The 20,860-nt window shown below is 34.7% G+C and overlaps 1 pseudogene; it reads left to right on the top strand.

The window, feature by feature from the left end:
* The first annotated feature begins 1,203 nt into the window (after nt 1-1,203).
* LOC111393835 lies at nt 1,204-19,269 on the top strand (annotated as a pseudogene).
* The last annotated feature ends 1,591 nt before the right edge of the window (nt 19,270-20,860 follow it).

Here is a 20,860-nt window from a genome sequence, read left to right as displayed (position 1 = left end):
GTTTGCCATGTAAGAATAGACTTTGACTTATTAGTTGAATAGAGCATCATTTTTAGTGAATTGTCACATCACCCCTCTTGTCACAATATCTTACACAGATCCTTTGGTACGCCTCTGCCAATTCGCTCTGGCAGAAAGAGGTCGATTGCAGCTAATGGGCTAGGCGCCACCACCCATATCGGTTTGGACGATAGCAAGTTAGACCACTTACGTTTTTCTTGCCATATGCAAGCCACGTGGCTTCGACTTAAGCTTTGCTAGACGAGGCGTGGCAGAATTTATTTCTATACATATATCTAGGAATTTTAATGGGTATTTAACTTCAAGATTAGTAATTAATTCTTATATATCAAATGTAGTATAAAAATATTGCTCATTTGCAATATTTTATTATAAAAAATGTGAATCATAGAAGTTGAGTTTTGAAAGTATAATTTCCTTCTTCTAAATTTTTATTTTTTTTAGTTCGTTTGGGACTCGTCAAATCGTACTAGCAATCTGGTATCAAATATTATTTTACAGCACTTGTAAAATATTTCAGAATAACGTGCAATATACGTTCAACTTTGATTAATTTTAAAGAAATTCACTTCCACACAAGCACTAATAAATGTATTATTTTTCCCTTCAAAATGGGTGTTGTTTCAAATTAACAAAAAAATAAAAATAAAGGGGCATTATTTTAAAAATAAAAATAAAAATTAGTAGTTTTGCTGAGCCTGACAATATATGCACTTCTAAAATGTAAAGTCAATATTTATGTTACCCTCGTCAAGATTTCAGTTAATTTTAGGAGAAAGTTGGCATAATGCCTAATCTGAAATAAAAATTAAACTGGAATGACCGACTTGGAAACAAATATAAAGTTCGATAACCAACGTTAAACAATCCTAAAAATTGGGTGCTAACAGCAATTTTAATCCAGGAAGGAATGAAGCCCATGTCATGTAGTTGTCGATGTTTGACGCTGTTTAACTTTTTTTTTTTTTTTTTTCCTTTTCTTTTTGTAAAAATACTTTTTATTTTTACATTTCATAAAATTCACAACTTACTATATTCATTTATTATCCACCTTACAGACCTACTGTTTATAAACACTTAAAAGTGATTAGTCCATTATGAGAATTGAAAAAGTTAAGTTTGAGTAATTATAAATTATGAGTACTAATTCTATAGACGTGTAAACAAAACGTATGTTTAAATATAACTGAGAACTTACTTCCCAGACAAAAGCAGTGACAGCCAGAAGAAGCTTGAGGTCATGTGGCTTTTATTTATATACTGAGCAACACAATTATTCAGCCCCAGAGTTCACCCAAACACTTCAAGAAACCACGGGCACATTGCCTGCTGAGAACTCCACAATGGAGTTACAGCAGCTTGATCTTGACGCCTCCCCCGGCCAGACTGAGAGGGCCAAGTGGTTGCTCAGCTCCCCCGACCCGCCAAGTCTATGGCATGAACTCAGAAGCTCCATAAGAGAGACTGTTCTACCTCAACAAAGGAAAAAAAAATCTCCGACTCAAGGCCATGTTTTGTTCTTGCAAGGCCTATTTCCAATCCTGAAGTGGGGAAGGAGTTATAGCGCCACAAAGTTCAAGAAAGATTTAATGGCTGGTTTAACTCTTGCAAGTCTCTGTATACCTCAGGTTTGCATAATTTTCAGCTCTTGTTATGCTAGATCGGATATGGTTATACAAGATCAAATAAACTACACTTTTTTCAGTTTAATCGTGTTCAGTCCTATTCAGTTTAGTTTACAAAACATGTTTTTTAGCGACAAATCTCCATTTTTTCTGAAATCTTGAAAGGGAATCGTTGCAGAGTATTGGATATGCTAATCTTGCAAAACTTGATCCTCAATATGGCCTATGTGAGTAACAAATATTTCCATGTTTTCCTGATCTATATATATATAGCTCTGTTTTGTTTGATTAATTTCTGCGTTTCAGATACAAGTGTTGTCCCACCTTTGATATATGCTCTGATGGGGAGTTCAAGAGAGATTGCCATTGGTCCGGTGGCTGTAGTTTCATTGCTGCTTTCTGCAATGACACAAAAAGTTGTAGACCCTTCAGTTGATCCTGTTGCTTACAGAAGCCTAGTTTTCACCATTACTTTCTTCACTGGAGCCTTCCAAGCTGTCTTCGGAATTTTCAGGTTGTCTTATTCCGGAAGTGGGTGTTTATCCTCTCTTTAATTTTCCAATTTATTCTTCTATGGCTCGTTTGTTACCGTAGATTGTACACAAGACATTATTAAGAAAAAATGGTTAAAATTGCACAATACTGCGTGTCAACATGCCCTTAAGAATTAGATTCCAACAAAGTGGAAATGACACAAATTGAGGATAAATTGAGAATATTTGAGATAAATTTTTCATAAGACTAAGCCCCCGTTTGGCCTCCATTTTTTTTCCAAATTTTAATGTTTGGAATATAATTTTTTTGAAAAATGTGTGGTTGAAAAGAATAAAACTTTTTCGATTCACGTGTAATATTATTTTATGAAAGACTGTGTGGTTGAAAATAAGAGGAAAAAAATGAAAGCGAATGGGGGCCAGATGAGGGCTTAAAAAGAGAATCCATTCATAACATGGATCTAATCTTTGAACGATATGTTAGAAAAGGTACAATAGACATAAACCAAAAAAAAAAAAGGTTGAACTCCAACCTTGAGGGCACCATCGCCACGCCCTTAGAGCTTTGTGAGGGAGGTAAATCGCGGGATGTGTCCCAGCAGACCGGGGAACAAGAGTTGTCTGTACACTGCCCCTATAAAGAATTCAATTCCATATCTCAGGAATCGAACCTTCACACTACGGCTGCCAACAAGACGTGAGATAACCTTCACTCCTATCCTTTGCACCACTGGCTATGCCTCGGGAGCCAGTAGACATAAACTAACTAACATCATTTCTGGTTGTTGTTATGAATCAAGTTTCTTTAGATCTTCAATATTGAACCAAACAGATTGACAAAAGAATTCTCTTCTATATCGATCCGACCCTAGATTTTTGTAGGAACTTCCCCTATATTTAAATATCGGACTAACTTTCTCATGTATTTTCAGATTGGGATTTCTTGTGGATTTTCTCTCACATGCAGCCATAGTTGGATTCATGGGAGGCGCAGCGATTGTAATAGGCCTCCAACAATTGAAGGGATTGCTGGGACTTAGTAATTTTACAACCAAAACTGATGTGGTCTCCGTAATGGAGGCTGTTGTAAAAGCACTTCATCATTCTGTAAGCTTCTCTAATGATTTTTAATGTTCGATTCGACCTGATTTTTCTCAACTGACAAAATTTATGTGGTTTGCATAGGTTAGGTTCGTGCAGAATTAATTGTTTGAGTCACGCGGCGAAATCTAAGCAACTTTGGCATGTTTGATAAAGTAGACAGTAGAGTATCAAACAGTGATAAACATTATATGGCCAAATTTAAAAAAGCAATAGAAATTACTTTTAAGTTTATATTTTCAAACATGTCTAGATAACTTTTTCTGGGCCATCAAGATAAGTAACCTATTTCTAGCTTTCACCAATAAAAATTAATTCATTTTTTAAAACTTATTTATTTACTTATAATTGATCATTTTAAACTAAGCCTTTCTCACTTTCTGTGTTGATAGTGGTATCCTTTGAATTTTGTGCTTGGCTGTTCATTCCTTATCTTCATCCTGATTCTCACTTTCTGTGTTGACAGTGGTATCCTTTGAATTTTGTGCTTGGCTGTTCATTCCTTATCTTCATCCTGATTACAAGATTCGTCGTAAGTATACAGACTACTTTAAGATAAAAGATTCTGGGGCCATTCTTATACCACAATTTTCTCGTCCTTGATATTCCGTTGTCATAATATTGTTAATTAGTATTTTTGTTTCAATCAAGTAAGTCCCTTTGTCCAACTTCGTTAGCTTGACAAACGAAAACAATGACATGGCAGTTCGTGACTTGATTGAATGAAAATTATAAAATTAAGAACCCCACGACCAAATACAGAATAATGACCACTTTAATTCGAGACATAGGCTGGGGGACCTCTAGAATTTAAAATGGATTACAGTTTCGCTTTTTACTCTTTCATTCAGCAATTACTCGAGTATCCCATTCAAATTGCAGGGCACTAGGAACAAGAAACTTTTCTGGTTACCAGCCATGGCACCACTTTTCTCAGTGATATTATCTACTTTAACAGTTTACTTGACGAAAGCTGATAAGCATGGCATCAAAATTGTAAAACATTTCAAAGGAGGCCTCAATCCAAGTTCAGTTCATCAACTAAAATTTGGAGGTCCACACGTTGGAGAAGCAGCAAAAATTGGATCGATTTGTGCCTTAATTGCTCTCACTGTTAGTATATTTTATACTCCTTTTCATCTCATTTCAATAAGTAGGATTTTTCTCCGAATAACTGATCTTTGGGGATCATTGCATTGCCACGATGCCCCACATTGACAGGAACATGTCATGTTGGACAAGTTGTGCTTTCCTTTTCTTCGTTTCCCCTTTTATTTGTCCCTTTACGAAATCATATTACGAAAGGCACAACTTGTCCAAAAAAGCACATTTTTGTTTACTTAGACGATAAAAATAATGCATAATTTTCTGTGTCACATCATCATTTCATTAGCCCTGAAAACATTTGCATTAATTCAGCAGAACCAATTGCTTAAACTTAATAAAAAACAAAGTAACTTGCAACAGAGAAAAGCTTGTCTACAAAAATCCTCTTAGTTCTGTGACTAACATTTCTTTCAACCATCACATCTCCGGCACCATTCGAAGATCCATTGCCGACTTTGGAAACCTGGAACATGTTGGAATCCAATGGTCACCGCCATTCTAGAGCTTTCTAGGAGAAATAATTTATAATTTTGGTTCTACCGCCTTTAATGGATTAGTCTAGAATAAATGCCTCCAATTCTATTGACATATCACCCCTATATATATGGGTTTAGCCATTGTATGAGATGGACGACTTTTCAAGGTACATGGGTTTCTTTATGAAAGAAAAAATATGAGATATTTACTAAATCTAAAGAGTTCAAAGAAAAAGTGGAAGGATAAGTCAAAAATAAGATTTAGTGCCTATTCATGAATAATGGAGAAGAGGTCACATCAAGCGAATTCTTCCAATACTTACTAGAAAATAAAATACACCATCAATTGACATGTCCAAATGCTCCACAATAGAAAGAAAGGATCAACACCTTCCAAAAACATGTTGAAATATGCTACATACAAAGAAAGTTTTGAGAAAGTTATGGGCATAGTGTAAGAGGATAACAACACATGTAACCAGCATGCTACGACAACCGAAGCTAGGGTTCGTGTCGCCTTTTGGTAAAATGTCGAAAATAGTTAGTCAGTTCTGAGTTTTTGGCTGTATTTGTTATGTGTTCGTGCCTATTTGCTTGAGGAGCAAGTGTATGAGGACAACAGCACAAGTAAATTACATGCTACCACAACCAAAGCTAGGGTTCATGTCTCCTTTTGATAAGCTTTGGAAATTAGTTAGTCACTTTTGAGTTTTTGGTTGCATGTGTTCTATGTTTGTGCTTATTCACTTGAGGAACAAGTTCGATAAAAAGGAAATTAGGTGTACATTTTAGGATACAACTTAAGGAAAGGATGGAGGTGCTACAACCTCACAAGAGATCGTTGCTACACATCAAGGAGCATGATGTTTGACAAAGCATCATCGCGTTGAACACTACAGAGGGTGTAACTGCTTGATTTAAAAGAAACGAATGAAAAATTACAATAGGAGATCATAAAATCACAAAAATGCTTTGAGGAAACTAGATGCACAAGAATCAAGTGACAAAAAGAATCTACTGGAGAATGCAAAATTCTTGGTAGACATGAGTGCAACAAACAACACTATAATTAGATTGAACCAACAAGAAAAGGTTGAGGTACTAACGAGTCCACAACCACACCTTCAAAATCACATAATAAGTGATAAACCAAACCCCAAGTATGCCAACCTTGTAGTAGAAGAAGACCAAATTTCATATAGTCAGAGATCTTTGAAGAAGTGGTCCAACTCCAACACAAGGAGTCTAGAAAGGTAATGAATGAAGAGTTCATGACTCTATGGAAAAATGAGACTTAAGATTTAATGCCAAGACTTGATTGAGTGAAGCCTTTACTATGCAAATCAGTATACAACGTAAAGAATCATCGTAAAAAATCGATAGAAAGATAGAAAACTTGGCTGGTAGCTTGTGAATTCTCACACCAATATGGACTAGACTATGATGAAAACTTTAGTCTAGTGGCGAAGATCATAACAATAAGTGCTAATAGCATTAGTGGCGTGAAAGTCCTCAAAGCTATGTCTCGAGTATGTGAAAATTGCATTTCTCTATGGAGAACTTAATAGAGACATATACTTGTAAGAATATAACGAATTTGAGAACAAAGAAAAGCCAAGATATGTTTACAATCGAAAGAAGGTACTCTATGGGTTAAAACAGATGCTATGAGCACTATACAATAAGATAGCCAAATTTTTAGCTCAAAGTACTCGGTAGCACTAGCAAACTCAAGCCTATTTGTCAAAGTACAAAATGGAAATATTGCTAGAGTACTTGGATGATCTCATCGTCACTCTAGATGAAGAAGATGAAAACTAGCGAAACACAAGGAATATATTGATGAGATTCCAAATGCAAGAGCTTGGAGAACTAAATTATTTTTTAGGACTCGAGATGAAAATTAGAGCAAAAGAATTGTTATTCTTGTGCTAATAAGAGTATGTCAAAGGTCTATTATAGAAGTTTTAGATGATCGATTGTAAATTGATATCGACACCAATCGAGGTTATCTCCAAGCTATGTGCTAAAGAAGGGAAACCTTGGAAAATGAAACCATGTATTAGTAGCGTGCAGGAAGTTTTTTTTTGTGATGCTAACACAACCTGGCATTGCATACAAAATCTGGATTGTAAGTTGCTTCTAGAGAATCCAAAAAAGCCATATCTTGAAGTAGTTAGATGAATTCTAAGGTATGTAAAAGGAACAATTGATTATGGACATTTGCAAGGTCATTTGCTATTGTGATGGTGCAGTAAGAGATAACCAATAGCGTCCTTATCAATGATAGACTCTAAATATAGAGCAACAACAATGGTAGCTCAAGAGAGTTCATGGCAAATGTAGTTGAAGAATGACCTACATAAACCGGTAAGCTTTATGGTGGAATTGTATCATGATAATCAATCAACTATTCGCATTCAAGAGAACCCAATGCGCAACGCAAGAACTAATATGTCAGAATGCACTATCACTTCACAAGAGAAAACTTCCTTAAAGGGTATATCAACTTGGAGCACATAAACACCAAAGAACAAGTAGCAAACTTATTGACAAAAGGAATAAGTAAGTACACTTGATGATTAGCAGAGTTAAAATTAAAACGTAGGAATTGAAGGGGAGAATTGAAGGTCAATTGCCGGTATTTAAAAGCTTAAAAATATGGAATCCAATGGTCACTGCTATTCTATAGCTAATTTAGGTTATAATTGTTGGTTAATGAATTTTAATAATCACAATAGGAAATTAATTTTCTTTTGAAAATTAAAATCATGTAAATAAGTATTTTAGTGACCGTGAGATAATTGGATTATAAAATCCTTACACATAGAAAGGGGAGATGATAACCTTTTGAAGGAGCTATTAATGGCCTAACCAATTGTTTCCTCCTTTAGATTTTCTCCCTTATTCTCCACTAGGTGTAATTCCTTTTTGGGGAAAGTGAAAAGTAGCTAACCCTAATTCTCATTCAAAATATGCCAATAAAGTGCATATTTATAATGCCCTATTAGATTTTGGAAATTGCACAAATTTCCTTGGGCTTTATTGTAGTAGGTCAATTAAATCACACACCTTTTATTGGAGCCAAGAGAGGGACCTAACCGGACTCACATGACCCAAGCTCCAATAGATGTTTTCAATTGGGTCAACTCTTGACCAATTGAGATACATCTATTAATCTCGACTTATTTTACCAAAAAATCGAGATTGCATTCTCGAGTTGAGTGGTAATTATAGAAGTAAATTATGATCCAATAACAATATCCTCTGATTATCGTTCCATAAGTGAACCCCCATTTGACCGTCAATATGTTGAAACTAGCAAAATAATCATTTTACCCTTCAACATGTATTACCCTCTAAGTCCCATTTTCATACTGCAAATTCGTTGTGATCAAATCACAATGTAAAGTCCAACGATCTCCTTGTCAATCTACTAAACTCAGATTCAATTTGCCTATGAAAATACCTTAGAGTGACGATCGTCTCATCTCAATGATTAATGGATTCCAATATTGTAAGTATATGATCTCTAATTGTTTCGGCCCGATTCCCAAAGCACTGAGATCAATCTTCTATTTAAGACTTCACTCATTGGTACCTCAAAGAACTTGAACTAGCAATCAAAGGTACATTACTCACTTAAGATTTAGGTGACCTGTTTGATAATCAAGTAGAGTCTTATTTCAAACAATCACAAATGAGTCATCTACGCGGTCCCGTTCAATGTGCATCGAAACACATTATTGTTCTTATTTTAAGATCTAGACAAATCTTAATAAGAACAATACAATCTTATCAACATAAAACATCAAACTTTATGAACCGATTGTGAACGACATAATTTTGATCACATCACAAATTGTGTCTTACTATACTTGATCCATCGAGTATATAATTTGTGACAACCTATATGATCATGGAACCTTAGACAATCACTTCAAATTATAATACGCAAATAAACGAACGTAAATTCATAATGTGATTTTACAGAACACTACTCGAAGAATGGGCATCAAACTAACAATCTCCCACTTACCCTTCTTAGAGTATGTGTGACATATCAAGAATATCCATCCCCTTAAGATATCCATCAAAAGCCTTAATTGGTAAGGTCTTAGTGAACGAATCCGCAAGATTATCTGCTGATGCACTTTTACTAACCGTCACGTCTCTTCGATGATCAATTTGTCTAACAAGGTGATATTTTCTCTCGATGTGCTTGCCACGCTGATGACTCCTCGGTTCTTTAGCATTGGCAATCACCCCACTATTATAGCAATAAAGCGTTTGGACCCCATTGCCAAAGGTACCACGTCAAGGTCCAAAAGAAACTTCTTGAACCATACAGCTTCTTTAGCAGCTTCAAAAGCCGCTACATATTCTGCCTCCATGGTGGAATCAGCAATGCAAGATTGCTTGATACTCCTCCATACCATAGCTCCACCTCCCAGTGTAAATACTGATCTTGATATAGACTTCCTAGAGTCACAATCGAATTGAAAATCAGAATCAGTATATCCAATAGGATTTAGATCATGTCTTGAGTAGACAAGCATATAATCTCTCGTTCTCCGAAGATACTTGAGTATATGCTTTACCGCTACCCAATGTTCTGGTCCTGGAATAGACTGATAATGACTAACAATACCCACAACATAACAAATATCCGGTCTAGTGCAAAGCATAGCATACATGAGACTTCCCACAACCGAAGCATAAGGAACTTTTCTCATGTAATTTATCTCCATTGCATTCTTGGGACAGTGCTCTTTAGATAGATGAATTCCATGTCTAAAAGGAAGTTGTCTCTTTTTGGAATTCTGCATTCCAAATCTGGACAATATTTTGTCAATATATGAAGTTTGGGATAATGTAATCCTTCTATTTTTCCTATCTCGCAAGATACGGATTCCCAAAACATAACTAGCTTCTCCCAAATCCTTCATATCAAACTGATGTGACAACCATTTCTTTACAGATGACAATGTCCCTACATCATTTCCAATGAGTAGAATGTCATCTACATAAAGAATCAGAAAAACTACTTTCTTTCCTTGTATTCGTTTGTATACACAAGGTTCATCCAGATTTTGCTTAAAATCATAGATCTTGATGGTTTGATCAAATGTTACAATCCAAGATCTGAACTCTTGCTTGAGTCCATAAATGGACCTCTGCAACTTGCAAACTTTCCTTTCATGACATTCTTTCACAAACCATTCAGGTTGCATTGTGTAAATGGTCTCCTCAAAACGTCCATTTAATAATCCTGTCTTGACATCCATTTGCCAACCTCATAATCATAATGAGTGGCAATGGATAAAAGGACTCGAATAGATTTAAGCATGACAACTGGTGAGAAGGTTTCTTCATATTCGATGCCTTCTTTTTGGGTAAAACCCTTGGCCACTAGCCTTGCTTTGAAGGTTTCAACCTTCCCATCTATACCTCTTTTCCTTTTATAGACCCACTTGCATCCTATAGGCTTTAACCCATTACGTGCATTTACAAGATCACAAACCTTGTTGGAATACATACATTCCATTTCTGAGTTTATGGCTAATTTCCATGATTTAAACGAAGTGGGATCTTCTTCTTGTTCAGTAGAGATCGCCTGATAGGATTCTCCATAGAGCAAGTACCTAGAAGGTGGTCTCACAGCCCTCCCACTACGAGTAATGGTTGAAGTTGCCTGATTGTCCAGTCTGACCAAAGGTCCTTCCTCTCGTTCCACTGTTTGATCCTGTCCTTGATTAGGAACAACATCTTCATTGTCCCCATTTGAAGGGACATGTGGAGATACAACAATGGGTGCCTTATTTTCTACTACCTCTGGTTCTATTTGCCTATGAGGCCCTGTGGACATCACTTGCTCACTTGCTTCATCAGCAACCATTGGTTCAGTAGGAGGTTCCAAGTCATCACTATTAAATTCTATGCGAAAATCTGAAACTGAGTTGTTTGAACCATGTAACATCTCTTCCAATAGAATCTTAGTAGTAGATTTGTGTTCTTCTATATACTTATCCTCTAAAAAGGTTGCATTTGTGCTAACAAATACTTTCTTATTAAGAGGATTATAGAAGTAGTAACCTCTCGTTCTCTTTGGATATCCTACAAAGAAACAAACATCTAATCTTGATTCCATCTTATCCGTCTTTTCCTTTAGCACGTGTGCTGGACATCCCCATATCCGAATGTGGTGTAAATTGGACTTGCGCCCATTCCACAATTCAAGAGGTGTCTTGGGAACTGACTTAGATGGTACCAAATTCAAGATATAAATGGCTGTTTGTAGTGCATATCCCCAAAATGATATAGGTAATGAGGAATAACTCATCATTGATCTTACCATATCTAAAAGAGTTCGATTTCTTCTTTCCGAGACACCATTCTGTTGGGGAGTCCTTGGTGCACTCAATTGGGATAATATCCCATTATCCGACAAATAGACCTTAAACTTTTGGGATAGATACTCACCACCTCGATTAGATCGATGGGCCTTGATACTCTTACCTAATTGTTTCTAAACTTCCGTCTGAAACTCCTTGAATTTCTCCAAAGCTTCAGATTTGTAAGACATAAGGTATATGTATCCAAATCTAGAATAATCATTTGTGAAGGTGATGAAGTACTCGTATCCTCCTCTAGCCCGAGTACTAATAGGTCCACAAATATCGGAATGTAATAATTCCAAAACCCCTTTAGCCCTTAGTCCCTTAACCTTAAAGGGCCTCTTGGTTATCTTTCCTTCCTTTACAAGATTCACAAGTTGGTATAGATTTCACCTCTAACTCATTTAAAGGATCATCCTTTACCAATCTTTGAATTCTATTTAGATTGATATGACCCAATCTAAGATGCCATAAGAGAGTTTCATTAGTACTGAATGACCTCTTTCTTTTCTTAGCAGCAGTAGTGTTATGTATAGAGTCAATCAAAGGACTTAAGACATAAAGACTATTAACCATATGACCCGAACATATAACATAATTATTCAACTTAATAACCACCATAGAACGAGTAAAAAGTACCGAATAACCAACATGATATAAAGTGCAACGAAAACCAAGTTTCGTGTAAGTTCGGGAACATAATAATAGTCATCTAATATCAAATGTCTACGATTCTCAAAATATAAAGTAAAAGTACCAACAATTTTGGCAAATACCACTGCTCCTGTGCCAGTCCTAAGAGTGTACTTCCCTTCACCGAGATGCTTAGTTTCCTGGAATCCCTGTAAAGAATTGCAAACATGATTAGTGGCTCCAGAATCTACAATCCAGGTATTAGTAGAATCAACCACTAAGCATGACTCAATGAATATGTCATTATTGCCTTTACCTTGCTTTCCCTTAGCTAGGTAATCTGGGCAGTTCCTCTTCCAGTGACCCTTTTGTCCACAAATAAAACAATTTTCCTTTGGTTTCCCATCGGCAATAGTTTTCTTCTCCTTTGACTTGTTATCTGGCTTTTTGTTTGGCTTCTTCCTCTTATTTCCTCCTTTGCCACCAGAAGGCTTAGGATTAGAGGGTCCGACTGTAACAGTCAAAGCACTTCCACTCCTAACTTTTAGAACAGGTTCAGCATTTTATAGCTCTTTCATTAATTCCGTCAGAGACATGTCCATCTTGTGTAGATTATAATCAACTATAAATTGTGAGAATATCTTAGGAAGAGTCTCAATGACCATGTCAATCTGAGTCTCGGAATCTATGTCAGCTCCTAAAACCTCTGCAGCATTGAAGTGACCAATCATGGTTAACATATGGTTCCTTACAGATGCACCCGATTTCATGCGTGTGTTCATAATTGCCCTAATGGTGGCCTGCCTAGCTTGTCAACTTTGATGTCCAAACATCTCTTGAAGGCTTTCCATTATGTCAAAAGCAGTTTGTATATTTTGATGTTTCTGTTGTAATACATTTGACATGGATGCCAAATGTAACAACGGGTCATCTAATCAGAATAATGCCACTTTTCATATGTAGCCTTTTGAGATTCCGTGGAGTCATTTTTAGGGGTTTCGGGACAAATTTCATCCAACACAAATTTGTGTTTTTCAGCGATAAGAACAATATTAAGATTCCTTTTCCAGTCAACGTAGTTTTCTCCCACAAGTTGATTTTTGTTAAGTATTACTGATAATGGATTAAGCAACATTTTCTGTAAAATTAACGATTCGCGTATTAATAAAATGAGCAATAATATTTATATGATACATGTATATGAATATGCAAATATAGACCCAAAACTATATTTCTAATAAAAAAACCTTAAACCCTTACAACTTTTAACACGCCCTCTATAGGAGGTCAATGTAGTTGTTAGCAAGGTTGGGACCATCCCACTCATTTTATTAAGCTAGGCATCTTATACCACAAGAAAATGAGAATTAATTATTATTTAGCCTATGAATAATTTTGTTGAAATCTTCTATAGGAAGTCCTCCAAAATATTCATATATAAGTGTAATAACCCCGGTCAATAATTTGAAAATATCAGAAATATATAAGATGTCGTCTATAGGATGATCATCTCATTATTTCATTTTTAAAGAAATTCTATTACTAGATCTAATTTCAGTTAATCTAAAATATCGTAGTTTTCCTATAGGGAGATCGATATAATTCAATACTAAACATACGTATTTTAATAACAAATTGGATGGCGGAGGAGACCGTAGGTTTATACATGCCTATAAACCCTCTTCCACTTATTATTTTGCACTGTTGGATTTTCACTTAATTAGTCTACCAAATATAAACAATTATAATGGCGCTAATTATAAAATATTTTTCAACCACCTCTAATTAATTTAGAGTGATAAAAAAAAATTTAAATGTAAATGAATATGATTTTAGTGTACCGGGTGGTGTTTCATTTAATCTACATGACATGCAATAATAATTAAACATTCATCCATCCATAAAGCAATAAAAGCAATAATTAAATGAATAATAATTACTAATGACCCATCCTAAGAATTTAAATTACAACATGGCTAAAAAGAATTACATTGGGTCACATCCCGACCCAATTCTTCAATCTTCTTGTAGTCCACCTCATGTAACATGAAAATAGGGTTAATTTAATTTTTAGGCCCAAAACTAAAAACCAACAAGGCTATTATCCAACAACATTGGCCCAAGTATTAAAGAGAGGCCTAAAAAATCCAAATTACCATAATTTTCAAACCCTAGTAAGAAAATACACTTTTACCAAAAACACACATTACTCCGACGACCCCAAAATAAGCCGCCACCAAAGTCGGCCCTCGGATGACCTGCTGCTTCGACAACAGCATCTACTACTGCGAATACAGCAGCAGCTATGGCTGCTCCGATCGGCCTTTGGTGTTTCTTAGTTTTATTTCTTGCATTTTGTCCTTCCTTCCTCTCCATTGAAATTATAGCAACAAGTTACATTTCTTCCTCAAAATACGAGTGTGAAAATAAAGAAAAATTACAAAAAAAAAAGGTGCCTTATGGCTTACAATAATTCTAGAGAATAATTATAACAAATGGAATACAATAGGAAGTAAAACGAAATTCTAGGGCCAAAAGTGATTATGAATGTATCAACAATAACTTTAAACATATTTAAAGCATAAACATGTCAAAATCAAATAACCTAACACCACCCAACTAAAATGCATATTACACTAGGATTTAAAAAAAAAAAAAAAATTTAATCCTACTCAAGGCTTACAATAACCTTGGCTCTGATACTATTTGTTGGTTAATGAATTTTAATCATCACAATAGGAAATTAATTTTCCTTTGAAAATTAAAATCATGTAAATAAGGATTTTAGTGACCTTAAGATCATTAGATTATAAAATCTTCACACATAAAAGGGGGAGATGATAACCTTTTAATGAGCTATTAATCGCCTAGTCAATTGCTTCCTCCCTTATATCTTCTCCATTGTTCTCCATTAAGTGTAATTTCTTTTTAGAGAAAGTGAAAAGTGGCTAACCCTAATTCTCATTCAAAATATGCCAATAAAGTGCATATTTATAATGTCCTATTAGAGTTTCCCTTGGACTTTATTGTAGTAGACCAATTAAGTCACACACCTTTTATTGGAGTCAAGAGAAGGACCTAACTGGACTCACATGACCCAAACTCTAATAGATTTTTCAATTGGGTCAACTCTTGACCAATTGAAATACATCTATCAATCTTGACTTATTCTACCAAAAAATCGAGATTGTATTCTCGAGTCGAGTGATAGTTATAGAAACAAATTATGATCCAATAACAATATCCTCTGATTATCGTTCCACAAGTGAACCCCCATTTGACCATCAATATGATAAAACTGGCAAAATGACCATTTTGCCCTTCAACATGTATTACCCTCTAAGTCCCATTTTCATATGACAAATTCGTTGTGATCAAATCACAATGTAAAGTCTAATAATCTTATCGTCGACCTACTAAGCTCAGATTCAATTTGCCTAGGAAAATAACTTAGAGTGACGATTGTCTCATTTCAATGATTAATGGATTCCAATATTGTAAGTATATGATCTCTAATTGTTTCGGCCCGATTCCCAAAGCACTGAGATCAATCTTTTATTTAAGACTTTACTCATTGGCACCTCAAAGAACTTGAACTAACAATCAAAGGTACATTACTCACTTAAGATTTAGGTGACCTGTTTGATAATCAAGTAAAGTCTCATTTCAAACGATCACAAATGAGTCATCTATGCGGTCCCGTTCAATGTGCATCGAAACATACTATTGTTCCTATTTCAAGATCTAGACAAATTTTAATAAGAACAATACAATCTTATCAACATAAAGCATCTAACTTTATAAATCAATTGTGAACGATATAATTTTGATCACATCACAAATTGTGTCTTACTATACCCGATCTATTGAGTATACAATTTGTGACATCCTATATGATCATGGAACCTTAGACAATCACTTCAAATTATAACACGCAAATAAACGAACGTAAATTCATAATGTGATTTTATAAAACACTACTCGAAGAATGTGCATTAAACTAACAATAATTTCATTCCACCACCATCAATGAAATATTCTAGAATAAGTTAATCCCCACCGACATAATATCCATGTAAATATGCGTTCAGCCATTTTATTATTGTGGATTGAATGAGCAAGAGAGAGCAAGGATTGAGAGTGATTGAGTCGAAGTTTGTATAGTGCCTATAGGTAAGGTGTGCTACAGTGTTGTATCCCATTTTCATTATGTGTATGCAGTTTTTGTACTGTAAAATATTGTTTTCTTTGGTGCTCAAACTCTACACCATTAACATGGACATAGACATAAAATCACATATCATCAAATTGTTTGGATGAAATTTTTGTTGTCAGCACTGAGCTCTTTGCTGGAAAAAATAATAAGGATGTTGATTGCTTCAGGAAGCCATTGCAGTAGGGCGATCTTTTGCCTCCATTAAAGGCTACCATCTGGATGGTAACAAAGAAATGGTAGCCATGGGTTCACACAATTGATCTTTTAAATTTACAAAAATAATTATTCTGAGATTTTCCTTTTCTTACTTTTTTCTTTACTTTATTTTATCCTGTATCACTTTGGGAAAGCATTTTGAGAAAATAAAGGTTTGTCGAAGGTAAAAAAATGATCTAATTTTGGGTCACCAACAATGTTTTTCAATAAATTTAATAGCAGTTACCAAAATTGTTTACTAGTTCTGAAGAATTGATCGTGCAGGTTCATTCTCAAGGACTGCAGTAAATTTTAGTGCAGGCTGTGAAACAGTGGTGTCAAATATAGTTATGGCTATAACAGTGCTTGTGTCCCTGCTGTTATTCACCAGGCTCTTGTACTACACTCCATTTGCCATTCTAGCGTCAATCATATTATCAGCTCTTCCTGGATTGATCGATTTAAATGAAGCATATAATATATGGAAGGTGGACAAACTTGATTTTATTGTTTGTCTTGGTGCCTTCTTTGGGGTCTTGTTTGGCTCTGTTGAAATCGGGCTTCTTATCGCGGTACGTAATTTAGTTATTTTTTTTAAGCTTTTGATAGAATAGTACATTGTACATAATATGATTAGACGTTACTATAATATCATCTAGTTTTGTGGAGTCTGTCCCACCAAATGTGCCATAAGTGTATGCTTACTCAATAATGCTATTTGTTTAACCATGGATGACTACTTTATTGACAATTGGCGTGTTGGAAAAAAACTGTTGACTGCATAACAATTTATTTTTAAAACTGTCAAATGGCATTGTGTAAAAAAAGTTGTCATCCATAGTTGTACTTTAAGCATGATTCATGTTTCGTGGCATTATGTTAAGAAAGCTGTCATCCATGGTTGTACATCAAGCATGATTCATGCTTATTATGGACTTCATGTTTCAGGGCATTATGTTAAGAAAGCTTTCATCCATGGTTGTGCATCAAGTATGATTCATGCTTACTATGGACTTGATATGATGGAACTTAATCAAGGTTGACATGAGAGAAAATTCATAGTATACATGCCTACTCAAACATACAAACACGAAATAATAGGTTAATTTAAAAGTAGACAAAGTGCAAAATATTGAAAAATATTTGATTTTGAAATGCATAATGGAAAAGATCTCAAACAAGCATGCTTGTCTTGGCTTAAAAATTTATAACATTTTCTTTTCAAGCGTATTTGGATAAATTACATTTATTTACTTTCAAGTGAAAATAGTTATTTATATCTCATACATGTTAATCTAGTATAGATTTCAAAATCCATGTCTCCTTCTCCAACAATCGAGTTATCTAAACTAGGCAACGTTGGCTATAACCAGCCTCCTCCACTACATATACAGAGAAGAGGCTAGTTGAAGTATCTTTTCTAGTTTCAGTATCCTTCGCTGCAAAGGACTATAGTAAGAGAAATGGTGTTGTCACTTCATATTTTTCAGAAAATCGAACTTATCTAATTCGAATATATTGAGTTTCTACTCATTACATAAGATAATTGTTAAAAGATAATTTTCAATCTTCAAAAACATTGAAAAACTGAAGAATAACAACATCATTAAAGAAGGCTTTGGAAGATGAAGTTCTAACTATGGAAAATTGAAGTCTTGCCTAGAAAACTAGAAATTGCACTTGGAAAACATGAAGTCCTTAACCTGATTTAAATCCTTGAATGACTTGTGTAATATCCAGCATATATAGATTAGTCTCGTGTACACTATATAAAGAGGTGAAATTTTAGTGTTGTATAACCACAAATGAAGTGATAATTGATCCTCAAGTGCAGTTTTTGGATCAGATAGTTAACAATGCTTTCCATGTCTATCAAATCTATTGCAGGTGTCTATCTCATTTGCTAAGATAATAGTAGATTCCATTAAACCTAGTACACAAGTACTAGGAAAACTTCCAGGAACAGATATATTCTGTGACATCCTGCAATTTCCGGCAGCCACTCAAATTCCAGGAATCTTAATTGTCAGTATTAGTTCCGGAACACTTTGTTTTGCAAATGCTAGTTTCATCAGAGAAAGGTATAAGAATGAATTGAGTTCTTCTAAAATTATTTAAATTCAAATTTTACGATCAGTAAATCATATTTTCATATGCTACAGAATCCTGAAGAGGGTTTTCAACGAAAATGAGACTAATGAAATTACGAAAGGAGTTCGGGTATTAATCCTTGACATGTCCAGTAAGTTCTGTTAGCCTCTGAACTTTTATTATTCAGGTCAATGCATCTTGAACTTGTTTGCTACATTCATATCTAGAGTACTAAAAATTGTTGAGAGGAATTTCACATAATTCGTCAGTTGTCCAATTTGAGTCCTGTTAAGTTTACCATATCAAACATTTCATTTTCATTCTAAACTATATACGATTATGACAGATGTGATGAACATTGACACTTCTGGTATTTATTCCCTACAAGAACTGCACAAGAAACTGATTTCAGGAGGCACAAAGGTGAGGCTATTATACTTACTCTGAAGTCTTTGAAAATTATAATTTTTATTCGACGAAAATGGCATATGATTTACCTGACTGGTTTGCAGTTAGCAGTGGCAAATCCAAGGTGGCAGGTGATTACGAAACTGAAAACAGCAAAGTTTGTAGATAAAACTGAAGCAGGGTTGTTTTTCTTCAATATAGCTGATGCAGTAGAATATTGTCTTCGTTTCAAAATAAATGTTCTTGATAACTGTTGAGGGCTTTAGTGCTCCATTTGAAAACAAATAATGTTACTGCATTTTCAGCATGTCTGTTTTGCTGGACCAGAAAGGAATGTACAGAATTAAGGAAGATGGATTTCCTTCATGTCCGGCACTTTGGTTTAATCTTCTTGATTTTCTTGTTTTTGGTGATAGAATGTAAAAGGGACGTTGCATGATGGTTATGTTTCGACCTTTACTTTTTGTGTTCTATGTACGATATCAGAAATAAGTTGACTTTGCAGTGAATAATCTTGATTTGGAAACAAAGTGAAAATAAATAATTGATTCGTCCCAATAAATAGTTATACTTAATTCAGATTTAAGTTTATGAATCTATGCAATGAGCCCAACTGCTTAGCCCATGTTTTAGTTGGAAGATGAAATTATGGTGTCAGAAAAATAGTTGGAACTTGGAAGATATGAAAGAATGGTCCCAGGATCAATATATATTGGAGTTGTCCACTGTTATTAGTAAACATGTTAAGTTAGATCTACTGGAGATCGTTGAGAAGAGGTACAATGAGCCAGGAGAAGAGACTACTCTATCACCAGCGCCAAGGGACATCATGAAGGATGCAAGAAAGAGACAAGTAGGCTCTATATGTCATTTAACAAGCACTAGAAAATGATTTATTTGAGAAGATATCATATGCAAGCACTTCCAAGAAAGTATGAGATAAGATAAAACTTCTTACAAAGGAGAGGAGAAATTCAAGAATGTTGTTATCCAAACACTAAGAGGTGAGTTTGAATTCCCGCGATTAAAGACAACTGAAGAGGCCAATATTTTCTTTCTCCATTTAGTTTAAATATTTATGAATAGTTCTGAAATTGCTCAAAATTAGAAGAAATAGTTTCTCTCTTTGAAGATAGTGGACGTAATGCATAGCGTAGAACTCAAGGACATAATTACATTTAGTTCATGTTTGAGCTCCATTTTTTCTCACTATTTTTTCTACAGTCCTTATTTTCAACCACACATTCTTCATTAAAATAATATTATATGAAAAAAAAAATTCTTTTTTTAACCATACATTTCCCATCAGTTTACTATACATTACGAAAAATTACTGGGGCTCAAATAGGTCAAATAAACTTTGTTTATTTCCAGATTCATTTTTTTTCACTTAATTTTTTTTTCCTACTCAAGTAGATTTTCAATTACCACATTGTTACTTGAGAAAATAATATTCTACTAACTTATTTTTAATTGAAAGCAAAAAAGTTGCAAAATTAAACAACACAGACACTTCTTGGATTTTGTGAGGTTTTCCCTTTGTGCCATGGACAAATATGTGTGTCAAGTTTGAAAGATCTCAAATTTAGTGCTTTTTGAAGCGTAAAAAAATCGAGAATGATAAGTCAATCTCATTGCGGGATGCATTAAATTAAGTATCAATGGGAACATAAACCATGTTATTTGTACAAATTAAAAACAAGTTTATAAAGTTGGGTCATACTCATACCTAGACAACGTTGAGGACGAATCTGTTGTACTAGGCCCCAGCGACTCTAAATGTAGTTCGTTTTGAAATTTTTTGAAAAATCACTAATAATGCATTTATCTATGTTGGAGATGCACTAATTTTATCATCAACGATGTGTAAAATTGAGAGAGCCCTCGACTTTGCCAAGGACACAATAGTTGTGCTGATTTGAATGATTCTACATTTAGAGTGTGTTTGATTGACATGAACCTTATGTGTCATGAAAGTGGGAAATGGAGGTAAAAATGCCAAAAAAAAATGAAAGTTAGAGATGTTTTTTACAATAGCATTGAAAGGTAAGAACATTTTGTGCTATTTATCCTATTCTAAAATTTCAAAAGTTGA

Source organism: Olea europaea, chromosome 4, assembly GCF_002742605.1.
Source record: "Olea europaea var. sylvestris chromosome 4, O_europaea_v1, whole genome shotgun sequence".
NCBI classification, from domain to species: domain Eukaryota; kingdom Viridiplantae; phylum Streptophyta; class Magnoliopsida; order Lamiales; family Oleaceae; genus Olea; species Olea europaea.
Note: the sequence above shows the minus strand (reverse complement) of the source record. Positions and strands in the feature narration are given on the sequence as shown.